Raw genomic sequence first — 17,947 nt, forward strand, 5'->3', positions numbered from 1 at the left:
TCTGTGTAACCCAGCCTCGCTCTCTCTCTCTGTATACCCTAGCCTCCATCTCTGCATACCAAGGACGTTCTTCTGTATAATCTAGCCTATCTGTATAAACTAGCCTGTCTTTTGTACACATTAACCTCTCTGTATAAACTAGCCGGTCCTCTGTATACACTAGTCCGTCGGTATACACTAGCATCTCTTTATACATTAGCTCTCTGTATACCCAAGCCTCTCTGTATACACTAGTGCACCGGTATACACTAGCAAGTCTGCATACACTAGCCTCTCTCTCTCTGCATACCCAGGACGTTCTTCTCTATAATCTAGCCTATCTGTATACACTAGCCATCCATCTCTGCATACCCAGGACGTTCTTTTGTATAATCTAGCCTATCTGTATACACTAGCCTGTCTTTTGTACACATTAGCCTCTCTGTGTAAACTAGCCGGTCTACTGTATACACTAGTCCATCTGTATACACTAGCAAGTCTGCATACTCCTGCCTCTCTGTGTAACACCGTCTCTCTCTCTGTATACCCTAGCCTCCATCTCTGCATACCCAGGACGTTCTTCTGTATAATCTAGCCTGTGTTTTGTACACTTTGCCTCTCTGTATAAACTAGCCGGTCTTCTGCATACACGAGTCTCTCTGTATAACCTTGGATGTCTTTTGTATACACTAGCTGCTCTTTATACATTAGCTCTCTGTATACCCAAGCCTCTCTCCTCTCTGTATACAGAGGACCGACTAATGTGTACAGATAGGCTAGATTATACAGAAGAACGTCCTGGATCAGACCAGATCTGACTTTCATCCCCTTGCCCTCTCTGCCCCGGTCATCTGGTGGCAGTTTTATGCACTCCCTGGCCCCCACCCATTCATAATCCTTACCGACCTTTCTTTCCGCTGCTCACAGAAACACACTGGATGACTTGTCTAATTAACCAACTTGTACAAGACACCGCTATCCTCCTGTCTGACACCGGTCCCCCTTGGAGGCTTTACCCCTCACTGTTTGGGTAGTCCCTGCCTCTCCCTGGATGCTCCACATATACCACAACGACATTGTCAGAGGGGCACCACTTGACAGGACACGGGGCTGTCATGCCGGTGGCATCTCCCATTGGAGGAAGGGATGATGGCCCCAACCCCTTGGCAGCAGGTTCTTTCATATACAGACCAGGGCGGCTCATCTTCCCTTCTGGAGTCTTGACCTTAGATGGGAGATTTGCACTTTGGGGGGTCTGAGTGATACCTAATGCGCTGTACTGGAAGGGCTTGACATTCCCGCATATGTGTCCCCTCCCCCTGGATGCGCCCCTTGTCCCCCCCTCTGGCTCCCACCTACTCTTTGCCGACATTGCCTTCTGCAGCTTTCGGGGACCCTGGATGACTTATTTATTGAGCCTATTGGTACAAGACACTGCTTCCCTCCAGGGTGACTCTGGACCCCCCTGGAGGATTTACCCCTTACTGTTTGGGCAGTCCCAGCCTCCCTCTGGATGCTCTACACAGCCCCCGATGGCGATGCAGGAGAGACACTAATTGGCGGGCCCCAGGACTGCTGCTCGGGTGAAGTCTCCCATTGGATGGAGGGATGGTGGCCCCAGCCCCTTGCCTGCCGGATTTTCCATGCACCGACCAGGGCTGCTTCTCTTTCATCTTGATGTGGTGACCATGGAGGGGAGGAGTTGAAATTTATGGGGTCCGGGTGTTTGCTGGTGGGAGTGCGCTAAAGGACTTGACATTTTTGCATGTTTGTCCCCTCTCCCCTGTTTCCCCCCTCCCTTCCCCCCCTTCCCATCCTTCCCTTCCCTCCTTTCCCTCCCCCTTTCCCCCTTCCACTCCCCATTTCCCCCCTTCCACTCCCCCTTTCCCCCCTTCCCTGCCCCTTTTCCCCCCCGGGGCGTGGACGGGGGAGAGGGGGTAAGGAGAGGACAATCTGCCAAAGGGAGAAATGCATTTGTTCGGGGACTGCATGTACTTTAGGGGTATGGGACGGGGGGTGGTGGATCCCATTCTGTGATGCCTTTTCTGTTGTGACGGACTCCCTCGTGCATGCCTACGTTTAGGGCGAGCCGAGGAGACCCCTCAGTGCTAACAGTTATATGCTCTACCTCTGTTTTGGTTATACTATTGTTTTTTGTTTCTTTGATGTTACTGATTGTCTTTTATTTGCATACCGGTATCAGACGTGACATTTACCACTGCCGGGACTGGGGGGACTAGGATTCGGGGGCTCCCTCTCCAACCTGTCTACCCAATTACCCAAGTAGGACAGCGCGTTAAACCCAGTGTACATCTGGTAAGCGCTATAGCATAATTGTGCTGTTTTAGTATACCCTTCCTGTACTGTACTGTACAAATGCAGAAAAATCTTAGCCAGGTCGGTAAAGGAGTTGAAATCTGGCTCTTACATACCACAGTTGATAGATGAGAATGGCCAGAGGGCCTCTACCCCAACCCAAATAGTCGAAGTCTTTGAAAAATGTTACTCTGATCTCTACAACCTGCCCGATTCAGGGTCTGGACAGGACAATATAGACAGATATGTAACCGGTTCTGGTCTACCAACCCTCTCATCGGAATCACGGGAGTACTTGGAGGACCCGATCACACTGGAAGAAGTCCAGACGGCCGTGGGACCTCCGAAGGTGGGTAAGGCTCCGGGCCCTGACGGATATACCGCACAATACTTTAAGACCTTCCTCCCTATTCTCGGCCCGCGCTTGGTGAATTTATTTAATACTCTGAGCTCGAATGGGGATTTTCCTGAGGATACCCTTAGAGCCCACATCTCGTTGATACCTAAGGAGGGCAAAGACCCGGGCCTATGTGGGAGCTACAGACCCATTTCCCTCCAAAATTCGGTCCTAAAACTATTCTCTAACTCCTCGCCACGTGATTGGCACATCACTTGTAGTCCCTTATACATATTGACCAGTTAGGTTTTATTCCCACCAGGGAAGATAGGGACAACACCACTAAGGTGCTTACCCTGATCCGTAAAGCAAAGTCATCTGGGACCCCTTGTCTTTTCATGAGTACTGATGCTGAGAAGGCTTTTGATCGGGTCAAATGGACATTAATGTTCTCGGTCCTTCGCCATATAGGTCTGAGTGAACGGATGCTGGCATGGATAAGTAAGATATACTCACGTACTTACATTCCACCGGACATCGCGCGTACGTTTATGTTGAACTTCCCCCCACCCCTTGTCACTAAGATCCGCAGTTTGCTTCACGGGTGGCATTCTGGCCTCCATTCCTGGTTCAGCAGATGCAATCTCATTAAAATGAACATACTCCCTAAATTTACTTATCTTTTCCAAGCTCTCCCGATCCAGATTCCAGTCCTGTTTTTTAAGCAAGCTCAATCCTTGCTCACTCAATTTAACTGGGCCCACAAAAATCCCAGACTTAAGCGGTCACAGCTGACATTGTCTAAACAACAGGGAGGGTTGGTTCTCCCTAACTTGCGACGCTACTACCTGGCCTCCCATCTGGGGCGTGTATTGGACTGGAATCGAAACAAACTTTCTAAGCTCACTCCCGAATTCCGCTAAGAAACGCCATGTGGTGCTATAAGTATTTACCCACAGAATTTATGTCACATCTCACTATAGGGGCTTAGTTGAAAGTCAGTCACCTGATCGCTACCCAAAACACACTCACGTCTTTGACTTCCCCCCTATTCCCTATACGTGGCCATCCAACCTTTGAACTGGGGACCCACTTAGAAATTCCAACCTAGACAATGCGTCTAAATTCGTCATTGATGGAAAATGGCCTTCTTTCTCAACCCTAACAGATCCGACAGGGCTTTTCCAACTGCCTTTTTGGAGAGCGGCGCAACTACATCATTTTCTCCATTCCATCCCCAATCCTCAAACGTTCGCCCGCCCTCAGACGGAGTTTGAGACTCTATGCAGGAGCGAAGGCCCTTTGGCCCACATTCTCTCTCAAACAGATTACCCACACTTAACCTGTCTGGCCAACTGGGAAAAGGACCTTAATTGCTAATTTTCCCCAGCACAGAGACAACGCATTATCACTTTGGCTCTCAAAATGTCGCTGTGCACGAAGATACAGGAGACGAATTTTAAACTTCTCACCAGGTGGTATTTGACACCATCAAAGCTGCAGAAATGTTTCCCCTCTTCCTCGAACATATGCTGGAGGTGTGGAGAAGAAGAGGGCACGTTGCTGCACATTTTTTGGTCCTGCCTCAGTTTGGTGGACTTCTGGACAGAGATCCGATGCATGACACAAAAATTCACAGACTTCTCCATCCAGGAAGAGGCTGCATTCTTTCTCTTGCACCATTCACAGATTCCCATTAAGAAGTACAAAAAAATCTATTTTACGGCATGTGATAAATGCGGCGAAATCCTGCATCCCTCTCTATTGGAAAAAATGTTCCCCCCCTTTCATTACTCACTGGCTTAGGAAAATAGAGGACATTAAAAAAAATGGAGGACTTGATCCTCACATCACAAGGTAAACAAGAATTTTTTAAACAAACCTGAGACATCTGGAATACCTTTATATTCTCGCTGGAAGGATGTCGCCTGCTATCGCCTTAGTGCTCTGAGCTTTCCTTGACTGGCCCCTTGGACAGTGGCTGCCATCGTGTCTCGTCCCCTCTTCTCCTTTTCTGATGTTTCAACCCTTCTCTTTTCGGCCTTCCTCCCCTATCTCTCACCCCCTCCACCCCCTCTCTCTTTTGGAAAGAGTGGAAAATTGGGAATGACGGCCCCACACCCCCCTCTGGATGGATTATGCCGGAGGGACCTGGGGTTTGTGTGACCCTGGATCTTGGTACAGTACTTTATCCGTGCCTCGAATCATTGTGATTGATGGAAGGCAGACTCACAGTTGCGAATATACCTGTATCAAGTATTGTTCAGCTGCTTTTTGCTCTGTATTTCTCTGTTGCATTATGTACTCGGGGGACCGTCTTCCCCTATTTGGAGAAAAAATTATATTTGAAAAAAAAAGAAGCCTACGACACCTGGTATTCCCAGGCGGTCTCCCATCCAGGCATTAACCAGGCCGGACTCTGCTTAGCCTCCAAGATCAGATGAGATGGAACAGATTCAGGGTGATGTGGCCGTAGCCAATATCTTCAGGCACTCTCAACTCTCTTGACAAACACCAAGATGGTCACCTTGGAAACAAGCAGAAAAAAATAGGTCAATGGCCACAACATAAAAAGAAGCCTACAGCATCTGGAAATCCCAGGCGGTCTCCCATCCAGGTACTAAACTGGTCCCAACCCTGCTTAGCCTCTGAGATCAGATGAGATTGGGCTCTTTCAGGGTGGTGTGGCCGTAGGAGATTTCTTCAGGCACTCTCAACCTTGACTAACGCCAATATGGTCACCTTGGGAAACAAACAAAAAAATCAAGTCAACGCCAACAACATGAGAAGAAGTCTACAGCACCTAGTATTCCCAGGTGGTCTCCCATCCAGGTATTAACAAGGCCCGACCCTGTTTAGTCTCTGAGATCAGACGAGATCTGGTGCTTTCAGGGTTATGTGGCCATAGGCGAGCTCTTCAAGCACTCTCAACCCTCTTGACAAACACCAAGATGGTCACCTTGGTAAACAAAAAAAAAAAAAAACAAGTCAACGCCAACAACATAAAAATAAGCCTCCAGCACCTAGTATTCCCAGTTGGTCTCCAATCCAGGTACTAGCAAGGCCCGACCCTGTTTAGCCTCTGAGATCAGAGGAGATCGGGCGCTTTCAGGCTTATGTGCCCATAGGCAATCTCTTTGGGCACTCTCAACCCTCTTGACAAATGCCAAGATAGTCACCTTGGGAAACAAGCGAAAAAAAAACAGGTCAATGTCAACAACATAAAAAGAAGACTACGGCACCTGGTATTCCAAAGCCATCTCCCATCCAGGGACTAACTAGGCCCAACCCTTCTTAGCCTCAGAGATGAGAAGAGATAGGGCTCTTTCAGGGTGATGCTGCTGTAAGCGAACTCTTTGGGCACTCTCAACCCTCTTGACAAATGCCCAGATGGTCACCTTGGGAAACAAGCGAAAAAAAACAAAAACGAATCAAGGCCAACAACATAAAAAGAAGCCTACAATAACTGGTATTCCCAGGTGGTCTCCCATCCAGGTACTAACCAGGCCTGACTCTTCTTAGCCTCCAAGATCAGACGAGATTGGGTGCTTTCAGAGTGCTCGGACTCTTTCCCCATCACTAATGGGACGAGGCAGGGGTGCCCTCTGTCTCCCCTAATTTTTATTCTGACACTGGAACCACTTATGTGTCACGTTCGGAATGACCCGAATATTACTGGCATATCCAAACCCTCGGCACACCACAAAATTGCGGCGTACGCTGACGATCTAATTTCTTTCGTCTTCAATCCACACATATCGCTTCCCAATATACTCGCGACTCTCCAGCGATACGGCAGCCTATCAAACTATAAAATCAATTGCACCTTTGTCTGTATTGAATATATCGGTCCCGGATGGTGAGGCCAAGAGGCTACGCTCCGCTTTTCCATTCTACTGAGCTGAAAAATCTATACGTTACCTGGGCGTTGACATCGCAGCGGATTTGGCGCAATTGTACCCGCTTAATTTTGTCCCTCTCCTGAATAGACTGAAATCTGATTTGGGAAACTGGCATGCTTTAACACTGACCTGGTTCAGGCGCTGTAATGCATTCAAAATGACGGCCCTCCCGCGGATTTTATACTTGTTCCAGACATTACCGATCCGGTTACCCCCAATTTTTTTCAGACAACTGCAGGTGCTGCTCCGGGACTTTATTTGACCGCGCAAACCGCCCAGAGCCCGTTTGCAATTGCTTGCCAGACCAAAGGACAAGGGGGTCTGGGTCTCCCAGATCTGAGACAATACTACAGAGTGACTCTGCTAGCGAGAGTCGTTGATTGGCATTGTAATGGCCCACACAAGCAGTGGGTGGAGATGGAGATTGAGGATGGATCCATTCCCCTATTGACCTCCCCGTGGCTCCTGTCCTCCCTACCAAAAGACCTCAGAGGTCACCCCGTAGTGGGAGCTACGTTGGCTGTTGTGCGGAGGTTGTTACGCTGCACACACATTGCTCCCCTGCCGTCACCAATGACTCCGGTTATAGGTAATCCAGACTTCCCATCGGGATTTACCAACAAGAAACTGCGACAGTTGACAGTGGTGGGGAAACAGCGTCTGGGAGAGGTGTGGCCCTCGGGAGGGCTCCCGACCACGCAAACTGTCGCCAAGCTTTCTGACCCTCTGCTTGACTTGTTTAGTGCTTATCAACTTCATCACTTTCTTCTGGCCATACAAAGGGCCCCCTACACTCCTAGAGACCTGACGCCCTATGAATCCATCTGTCACAAAAAGGAACCTGTGCGACACACCCTCTCCCTCCTGTACAACCTATTAAGTAGTCAGGAGGAGGAGTCGACCCCCACCATTTATCCACAAATGGGAGAGGGATCTTATACTTGTTCCAGACATTACCGATCCGGTTACCCCCAATCTTTTTCAGACATCTGCAGGTGCTGCTCCGGGACTTTATTTGGGCGCGCAAACCGCCCAGAGCCCGTTTGCAATTGCTTGCCAGACCAAAGGACAAGGGGGGTCTGGGTCTCCCAGATCTGAGACAATACAACAGAGCGACTCTGCTAGCGAGAGTCGTTGATTGGCATTGTAATGGCCCACACAAGCAGTGGGTGGAGATGGAGATTGAGGATGGATCCATTCCCCTATTGACCTCCCCGTGGCTCCTGTCCTCCCTACCAAAAGACCTCAGAGATCACCCCGTAGTGGGAGCTACGTTGGCTGTTGTGCGGAGGTTGTTCCGCTGCACACACATTGCTCCCCTGCCGTCACCAATGACTCCGGTTATAGGTAATCCAGACTTCCCACCGGGATTTACCAACAAGAAACTGCGACAGTTGACAGTGGTGGGGAAAAAGCGTCTGGGAGAGGTGTGGTCCTCGGGAGGGCTCCCGACCACGCAAACTGTCGCCGAGCTTTCTGACCCTCCGCTTGACTTGTTTAATGCTTATCAACTTCGTCACTTTCTTCTGGCCATACAAAGGGCCCCATACACTCCTAGAGACCTGACGCCCTATGAATCCATCTGTCACAAAAAGGAACCTGTGCAACACACCCTCTCCCTCCTGTACAACCTATTAAGTAGTCAGGAGGAGGAGTCGACCCCACCATTTATCCACAAATGGGAGATTGCATTTGGCATCACATTTACCCCACAACAGATAGGGAAGATCCTGACATTAGTACATAAAGCTTCCATCGCAAACCAATATCAAGAATCAGGATACAAGATAGTCTCACGCTGGTATAGAGTCCCATACCTTCTGAATAAAATGAATAGATCGATTCCGGATGTTTGTTGGAGGTGCAATTCAGATACGGGGACCATGGGACACATTTTCTGGGCATGCCCGGCCTTGAGGAACTTTTGGGTGGAGGTGACCGGGACGATAAAAACTCTCAGAAATGTAGATATCGCAGACAACCCAGCAGCGTGCCTTCTACACTTGACCGAACAGCCTGTTCGAAAATACAAAAAAACCCTCGCGATGCAACTCCTGAACGCCGCCCGGGCCTGCATTCCCACACTGTGGAGGCAGCCTCAGCCCCCATCCAAGGTGCTGTGGTATTCCAAAGTCAATCATATTCTCCGGATGGAAGAATTGACCGCCACCCTTCACAACACTGAAGAGGCATTTAGTGTTACATGGAGGCCCTGGAGGTATTTTACTGGTACTTGAGACTACATTTGGGAGGTGAGCAGCGCCCCTGTCCCAGAAAACGACTGAACATCTAACGTTTACCTACGTAGGCCAAGTCTGCCCTGGGTGGCATTCCCCCCCTTCCCTTTTTGTCTTTATTTTCTTTTTTTCCCCGCCGCCATCCCCTCCCCCCCTCTTCTCTCTCCGTCTTTGCACTCTCTTCTTCCCCCGTCCTCACTTTTCACTATGCCTTGTCTCCTTACTAGCCTTTGGGACCCAGAAGAACCCCAGGGTTCTGGACACGACCGGCTCATATTTTACTCTGGTTCACATAGGTATTCAATACAGCCGATGGTGCAATTGATTTTATAGTTTGATATAATGCCGTATCGCCGGAGAGCCACGAGTATATTGGGAAGCGAAATGTGTGGATTGGAGACGAAAAAAATTAGATCGTCAGCGTACGCCGCAATTTTGTGGTGTGCCGAGGGTTTGGATATGCCAGTAATATTCGGGTCATTCCGAACGTGACACATAAGTGGTTCCAGTGTCAGAATAAAAATTAGGGGAGACAGAGGGCACCCCTGCCTCGTCCCATTAGTGATGGGGAAAGAGTCCGAGCACTCTGAAAGCACCCAATCTCGTCTGATCTTGGAGGCTAAGAAGAGTCAGGCCTGGTTAGTACCTGGATGGGAGACCACCTGGGAATACCAGTTATTGTAGGCTTCTTTTTATGTTGTTGGCCTTGATTCGTTTTGTTTTTTTTCCGCTTGTTTCCCAAGGTGACCATCTTGGCATTTGTCAAGAGGGTTGAGAGTGCCCAAAGAGATTGCCTATGGGCACATAAGCCTGAAAGCGCCCGATCTCCTCTGATCTCAGAGGCTAAACAGGGTCGGGCCTTGCTAGTACCTGGATTGGAGACCACCTGGGAATACTAGGTGCTGAAGGCTTATTTTTATGTTGTTGGCGTTGACTTGTTTTTTTTTTTTGTTTGTTTACCAAGGTGACCATCTTGGTGTTTGTCAAGAGGGTTGAGAGTGCTTGAAGAGCTCGCCTATGGCCACATAACCCTGAAAGCACCAGATCTCGTCTGATCTCAGAGACTAAACAGGGTCGGGCCTTGTTAATACCTGGATGGGAGACCACCTGGGAATACTAGGTGCTGTAGACTTCTTCTCATGTTGTTGGCGTTGACTTGATTTTTTTGTTTGTTTCCCAAGGTGACCATATTGGCGTTAGTCAAGGTTGAGAGTGCCTGAAGAAATCTCCTACGGCCACACCACCCTAAAAGAGCCCAATCTCATCTGATCTCAGAGGCTACGCAGGGTTGGGACCAGTTTAGTACCTGGATGGGAGACCGCCTGGGATTTCCAGATGCCGTAGGCTTCTTTTTATGTTGTGGCCGTTTACCTATTTTTTTCCGCTTGTTTCCAAGGTGACCATCTTGGTGTTTGTCAAGAGAGTTGAGAGTGCCTGAAGATATCGGCTATGGCCACATCACCCTGAATCTGTTCCATCTCGTCTGATCTTGGAGGCTAAGCAGGGTCAGGCCTGGTTAATGCCTGGATGGGAAACCACCTGGGAATACCAGGTGTCGTAGGCTTCTTTTTTTTTTCAAATATAATTTTTTCTCCAAATAGGGGAAGACGGTCCCCAGAGTACATAATGCAACAGAGAAATACAGAGCAAAAAGCAGCTGAACAATACTTGATACAGGTATATTCGCAACTGTGAGTCTGCCTTCCATCAATCACAATGATTCGAGGCACGGATAAAGTACTGTACCAAGATCCAGGGTCACACAAACCCCAGGTCCCTCCGGCATAATCCATCCAGAGGGGGGTGTGGGGCCGTCATTCCCAATTTTCCACTCTTTCCAAAAGAGAGAGGGGGTGGAGGGGGTGAGAGATAGGGGAGGAAGGCCGAAAAGAGAAGGGTTGAAAGATCAGAAAAGGAGAAGAGGGGACGAGACACGATGGCAGCCACTGTCCAAGGGGCCAGTCAAGGAAAGCTCAGAGCACTAAGGCGGTAGCAGGCGACATCCTTCTAGCGAGAATATAAAGGTATTCCAGATGTCTCAGGTTTGTTTAAAAAATTCTTGTTTACCTTGTGATGTGAGGATCAAGTCCTCCATTTTTTTTAATGTCCTCTATTTTCCTAAGCCAGTGAGTAATGAAAGGGGGGGAACATTTTTTCCAATAGAGAGGGATGCAGGATTTCGCCACATTAATCACATGCCGTAAAATAGATTTTTTTGTACTTCTTAATGGGAATCTGTGAATGGTACAAGAGAAAGAATGCAGCCTCTTCCTGGATGGAGAAGTCTGTGAATTTTTGTGTCATGCATCGGATCTCTGTCCAGAAGTCCACCAAGCTGAGGCAGGACCAAAAAATGTGCAGCAACGTGCCCTCTTCTTCTCCACACCTCCAGCATATGTTCGAGGAAGAGGGGAAACATTTCTGCAGCTTTGATGGTGTCAAATACCACCTGGTGAGAAGTTTAAAATTCGTCTCCTGTATCTTCGTGCACAGCGACATTTTGAGAGCCAAAGTGATAATGCGTTGTCTCTGTGCTGGGGAAAATTAGCAATTAAGGTCCTTTTCCCAGTTGGCCAGACAGGTTAAGTGTGGGTAATCTGTTTGAGAGAGAATGTGGGCCAAAGGGCCTTCGCTCCTGCATAGAGTCTCAAACTCCGTCTGAGGGCGGGCGAACGTTTGAGGATTGGGGATGGAATGGAGAAAATGATGTCGTTGCGCCGCTCTCCAAAAAGGCAGTTGGAAAAGCCCTGTCGGATCTGTTAGGGTTGAGAAAGAAGGCCATTTTCCATCAATGACGAATTTAGACGCATTGTCTAGGTTGGAATTTCTAAGTGGGTCCCCAGTTCAAAGGTTGGATGGCCACGTATAGGGAATAGGGGGGAAGTCAAAGACGTGAGTGTGTTTTGGGTAGCGATCAGGTGACTGACTTTCAACTAAGCCCCTATAGTGGGATGTGACATAAATTCTGTGGGTAAATACTTATAGCACCACATGGCGCTTCTTAGCGGGATTCGGGAGTGAGCTTAGAAAATTTATTTCGATTCCAGTCCAATACACGCCCCAGATGGGAGGCCAGGTAGTAGCGTCGCAAGTTAGGGAGAACCAACCCTCCCTGTTGTTTAGACAATGTCAGCTGTGACCGCTTAAGTCTGGGATTTTTGTGGGCCCAGTTAAATTGAGTGAGCAAGGATTGAGCTTGCTTAAAAAACAGGACTGGAATCTGGATCGGGAGAGCTTGGAAAAGATAAGTAAATTTAGGGAGTATGTTCATTTTAATGAGATTGCATCTGCTGAACCAGGAATGGAGGCCAGAATGCCACCCGTGAAGCAAACTGCGGATCTTAGTGACAAGGGGTGGGGGGAAGTTCAACATAAACGTACGCGCGATGTCCGGTGGAATGTAAGTACGTGAGTATATCTTACTTATCCATGCCAGCATCCGTTCACTCAGACCTATATGGCGAAGGACCGAGAACATTAATGTCCATTTGATCCGATCAAAAGCCTTCTCGGCATCAGTACTCATGAAAAGACAAGGGGTCCCAGATGACTTTGCTTTACGGATCAGGGTAAGCACCTTAGTGGTGTTGTCCCTATCTTCCCTGGTGGGAATAAAACCTAACTGGTCAATATCAGTACTCATGAAAAGACAAGGGGTCCCAGATGACTTTGCTTTACGGATCAGGGTAAGCACCTTAGTGGTGTTGTCCCTATCTTCCCTGGTGGGAATAAAACCTAACTGGTCAATATGTATAAGGGACTACAAGTGATGTGCCAATCACGTGGCGAGGAGTTAGAGAATAGTTTTAGGACCGAATTTTGGAGGGAAATGGGTCTGTAGCTCCCACATAGGCCTGGGTCTTTGCCCTCCTTAGGTATCAACGAGATGTGGGCTCTAAGGGTATCCTCAGGAAAATCCCCATTCGAGCTCAGAGTATTAAATAAATTCACCAAGCGCGGGCCGAGAATAGGGAGGAAGGTCTTAAAGTATTGTGCGGTATATCCGTCAGGGCCCGGAGCCTTACCCACCTTCGGAGGTCCCACGGCCGTCTGGACTTCTTCCAGTGTGATCGGGTCCTCCAAGTACTCCCGTGATTCCGATGAGAGGGTTGGTAGACCAGAACCGGTTACATATCTGTCTATATTGTCCTGTCCAGACCCTGAATCGGGCAGGTTGTAGAGATCAGAGTAACATTTTTCAAAGACTTCGACTATTTGGGTTGGGGTAGAGGCCCTCTGGCCATTCTCATCTATCAACTGTGGTATGTAAGAGCCAGATTTCAACTCCTTTACCGACCTGGCTAAGATTTTTCTGCATTTGTCCTCTGACTCCTACGTCAGTTTACGACAAAACTGGAGTGCCGCTTTCGCTTTATAATGGAGTAGGACAGCAATATGGGTATGGAGTGTCCCCAATTCAATCTCTAAGGTCCGTAAGGGGGTATGTTTATGTTTCGCTTCCACAGAGGCAAGTTCAGGAAACAGATTAGCAAGCTGTTCCTTCCGTGCTCGTTTGATGCGCGCCCCGTGCCTGATAAGTACCCTGCGGAGTACTGACTTGTGAGCCTCCCAAATTATCCCCGGGTCACAGTCCTGCTTTAGTTTTCTTGGAAATAAAGGTCCAATTCCCTGGTCACATCTGCTAAAACTTCCGGTATCTGGAGCAGGCTCTCATTAAGGTGCCAGAATAGAGACCTAGGTGAGGGGTAGGGAGCGAGGAGCAAGAGGCAGAAGTGTCAACCGATGGCGAAAGGGGACATTAAAGTCCCCACCTAATATCAATTGGCCCTCCCGAAAGTCACATCATCTGTGCAGGGTAGTTCTGAGGAACGTGTCTTGGTGATCATTGGGAGCGTACACAGTGGCAAATGTAAAAAGGCGCTCTCCAATGTGGCCCCTAAGAAAAAGATATTGGCCCCCAGGGTCCACCAGAGAATCCTGGAGAACCCAGGGGAGCCTGCTAGAGATCAGAATGGAGAGGAGGGGTTAGTAGAGTGGTAGACCTTAGGGAAGGATCTCGACCATAGAAAGGGGAGGCTAGTATTTTTAAAATGTGTTTCTTGTATAAAGGCCACATCAGTACAGGATGTGTTCAGTTCTCACAGGAGGATCCACCGTTTTTCAGGGGAGTTCAGTCCCTTAACGTTTAGAGAGGTGACCTTGACTGAGTCTGCCATCGCTCCTCGGGGAGGGACATCAGAGAAAAGCAAAGAAAGTTGAACCAAGGTAGGTTTTGGGTAGGTAATGCATGGTGGGAACTAAGGGGGAGAAAGGAAGGGCAAATGCAAGGAAAGGTAAAGGGAAAAAGAGGCCGGGCACCTCAACCCCAGGGGGAGAGGGAAATTAAGGGTTGTCCGCACTCAACAGTACAGGAAGGGTATACTAAAACAGCACAATTATGCTATAGCGCTTACCAGATGTACACTGTGTTTAACGCGCTGTCCTACTTGGGTAATTGGGTAGACATGCAATATGATCGTTTGTTTGTAACTATTTGTATCACACATTCTGTGAAGTTGCCTTTGCATTGTATGTCGCATACTACTAAATAAAAAAACAAAAAAAACAGAAGCCTATGGCACCTGGTATTCCCAGGCGGTCTCCCATCCAGGTACTAACCAGGCCCGACACTGTTTAGCATCCGAGATCAGATGAGATTGGGCGCTTTCAGGGTGATGGGGCCGTAGGTGATCTCTTCGGGCACTCTCAACCCTCTTGACAAATGCCAAGATGGTCACCTTGGGAAACAAGTGAAAAAAAAACAGGTCAATGTCAACAACATAAAAAGAAGAATACGGCACCTGGTATTCCAACGCCATCTCCCATCCAGGTACTAACAAGGCCCAACCCTTCTTAGCCTCAGAAAAGAGAAGAGATAGGGCTCTTTCAGGGTGATGCTGCTGTAAGCGATCTCTTTGGGCACTCTCAACCCTCTTGACAAATGCCAAGATGGTCACCTTGGGAAACAAGCAAAAAAAAAAAAAACGAATCAACGCCAACAACATAAAAAGAAGCCTACAATAACTGGTAATCCCAGGTGGTCTCCCATCCAGGTACTAACCAGGCCCGACTCTTCTTAACCTCCAAGATCAGACAAGATTGGGTGCTTTCAGAGTGATGTGGCCATAGGCAATCTCTTCAGGCACTCTCAACCCTCTTGACAAACACCAAGATGGTCACTTTGGGAAATAAGCGAAAAAAAAACAGGTCAACGCCAACAACATAAAAAGAAGTCTACGACACCTGGTATTCCCAGGCGGTCTCCCATCCAGGTACTAACAAGGCCCGACTCTATTAGCCTCCAACATCAAACGAGATCGGGTGCTTTCAGGGTGATGTGCCCGTAGGCAATCTCTTCAGGCACTTTCAACCCTCTTGACAAACGCCAAGATGGTCACCTTGGGAAACAAGCAAAAAAATAAAAATAAGTCGGAAGCTAGAGACAATACGGCCCGAGTCCTCAATTTAATCCATGCGGCGCATGTACAGGGAAGGCCCTTGCTTATGTTGTCAACGGACACGGAGAAGGCCTTTGACAGGGTGGCCTGGCACTTTATGCAGGCCACCCTGGAACATATAGGTCTTGGCCCCAACATGATGAGCTGGGTAATGTCGCTTTACTCCACGCCATCGGCAGCGGTACGGGTGACCGAGTGGTGCTCGGACTCTTTCCCCATCACTAATGGGACGAGGCAGGGGTGCCCTCTGTCTCCCCTAATTTTAATTCTGACACTGGAACCACTTATGTGTCACGTTCGGAATGACCCGAATATTACTGGCATATCCAAACCCTCGGCACACCACAAAATTGCGGCGTACGCTGACGATCTAATTTTTTCCGTCTCCAATCCACACATTTTGCTTCCCAAAATACTTGCGTCTCTACAGCGACACGGCAGCCTATATGTATTGAATATATCGGTTCCGGATGGTGAGGCCAAGAGGCTCCGCTCCTCTTTTCCATTCTACTGGGCTGAAAAATCTATACATTAACTGGGCGTTGACATCGCAGCGGATTTAGCGCAATTGTACCTGCTTAATTTTGTCCCTCTCCTGGATAGACTGAAATCTGATTTGGGAAACTGGAATGCTTTAACACTGACCTGGTTCGGGCGCTGTAATGCATTCAAAATGATGGCCCTCCCTCGGATCTTATACATGTTCCAGACATTACCGATCCGGTTACCCCCAATTTTTTTCAGACAACTGCAGGTGCTGCTCCGGGACTTTATTTGGGCGCGCAAACCGCCCAGAGCCCGTTTGCAATTGCTTGCCAGACCAAAGGACAAGGGGGGTCTGGGTCTCCCAGATCTCAGACAATACTACAGAGTGACTCTGCTAGCGAGAGTCGTTGATTGGCATTGTAATGGCCCACACAAGCAGTGGGTGGAGATGGAGATTGAGGATGGATCCATTCCCCTATTGACCTCCCCGTGGCTCCTGTCCTCCCTACCAAAAGACCTCAGAGGTCACCCCGTAGTGGGAGCTACGTTGGCTGTTGTGCGGAGGTTGTTCCGCTGCACACACATTGCTCCCCTGCCATCACCAATGACTCCGGTTATAGGTAATCCAGACTTCCCATCGGGATTTACCAACAAGAAACTGTGACAGTTGACAGTGGTGGGGAAACAGCGTCTGGGAGAGGTGTGGCCCACGGGAGGGCTCCCGACCACGTAAACTGTCGCCGAGCTTTCTGACCCTCCGCTTGACTTGTTTAGTGCTTATCAACTTCGTCACTTTCTTCTGGCCATACAAAGGGCCCCCTACACTCCTAGAGACCTGACACCCTATAAATCCATCTGTCACAAAAGGGAACCTGTGCGACACACCCTCTCCCTCCTGTACAACCTATTGAGTAGTCAGGAGGAGGAGTCGACCCCCACCATTTATCCACAAATGGGAGAGGGACTTAGGCATCACATTTACCCCACAACAGATAGGGAAGATCCTGACCTTAGTACATAAAGCTTCCATCGCAAACCAATATCAAGATACAAGATAGTCTCACGCTGGTATAGAGTCCCATACCTTCTGAATAAAATGGATAGATCGATCCCGGATGTTTGTTGGAGGTGAAATTCAGATATGGGGACCATGGGACACCTTTTCTGGGCATGCCCGACCTTGAGGAACTTTTGGGTTCCCAGTAGCGTGCCTTCTACACTTGACCGAACAGCCTGTTCGAAAATACAAAAAAACCCTCACGATGCAACTCCTGAATGCCGCCCGGGCCTGCATTCCCGTACTGTGGAGGCAGCCTCAGCCCCCATCCAAGGTGCTGTGGTATTCCAAAGTCAATCATATTCTCCGGATGGAAGAATTGACCGCCACCCTTCACAACACTGAAGAGGCATTTAGTGTTACATGGAGGCCCTGGACGTATTTTACTGGTACTCGAGACTACATTCGGGAGGTGAGCAGTGCCTCCGTCCCAGAAAACGACTGAACATCTAACGTTTACCTACGTAGGCCATGTCTGCCCTGGGTGGCATTCCCCCCCTCCTTTTTGTCTTTATTTTTCTTTTTTTCCCCGTCGCCATCCCCCCACCTCCTCTCTCTCCGTCTTTGCACTCTCTTCTTCCCCCGTCCTCCCTTTTGACTATGCCTTGTCTCCTTACTAGCCTTCGGGACCCAGAAGAACCCCAGGGTTCTGGACATGACCGGCTCATATTTTGCTCTGGTTCACGTAGGTCATGATAAGCTGGCTCTCTGTGGTCCCAGTTGTTCTCCATGATTACATTTGTCCGAACGGAGCTGCACTAGTTATACTGTACTACATGTCGGAGGTGGGGTTTCTCTATTTTCTGCATGAAACTGTAGGACTCCCCTCTGAGAACCCAGAGTTATTTGGCTGCCTATTTTTTGTTAGCATGTAATTGTGACCCTGGGTCATGCTGTATGGTTGACTGTTATATTTATATTGTTCTACGTATACTTAATAAAAGAATAAAACAAAAAAAAAAAATAAGTCAATGCCAACAACTTAAAAAAAAAGCCTATGGCATCGAGAAATCCCAGGCGGTCTCCCATCCCGGTACTAACCAGGTCCCAACCCTGCTTAGCCTCTGAGATCAAATGCACGCTCAACCCTCTTGACAAACGCCAAGATGGTCACCTTGGGAAACAAACAAAAAAAACAAGTCAACGCCAACAACATAAAAAGAAGCCTGCAGCAT

The 17,947-nt window shown here is 48.6% G+C and overlaps 5 pseudogenes; 1 reads left to right on the forward strand and 4 right to left on the reverse strand.

Annotated features, from left to right (window-relative positions):
- Nucleotides 1-5,208: 5,208 nt before the first annotated feature.
- On the reverse strand, nucleotides 5,209-5,328 carry LOC143936688 (5S ribosomal RNA; annotated as a pseudogene).
- Nucleotides 5,329-5,423: 95 nt separating this feature from the next.
- Nucleotides 5,424-5,542, reverse strand: LOC143936499 (5S ribosomal RNA; annotated as a pseudogene).
- Nucleotides 5,543-9,784: 4,242 nt separating this feature from the next.
- LOC143936502 (5S ribosomal RNA) lies at nucleotides 9,785-9,903 on the forward strand (annotated as a pseudogene).
- A 4,438-nt stretch (nucleotides 9,904-14,341) lies between these two features.
- LOC143937015 (5S ribosomal RNA) lies at nucleotides 14,342-14,460 on the reverse strand (annotated as a pseudogene).
- A 323-nt stretch (nucleotides 14,461-14,783) lies between these two features.
- On the reverse strand, nucleotides 14,784-14,902 carry LOC143936309 (5S ribosomal RNA; annotated as a pseudogene).
- Between the last annotated feature and the right edge of the window lie 3,045 nt (nucleotides 14,903-17,947).

Source organism: Lithobates pipiens, unplaced genomic scaffold (assembly GCF_037356315.1).
Source record: "Lithobates pipiens isolate NorthernLeopardFrog02 unplaced genomic scaffold, aLitPip1_a1.2 Scaffold_28, whole genome shotgun sequence".
Classification (NCBI taxonomy): Eukaryota; Metazoa; Chordata; class Amphibia; order Anura; family Ranidae; genus Lithobates; species Lithobates pipiens.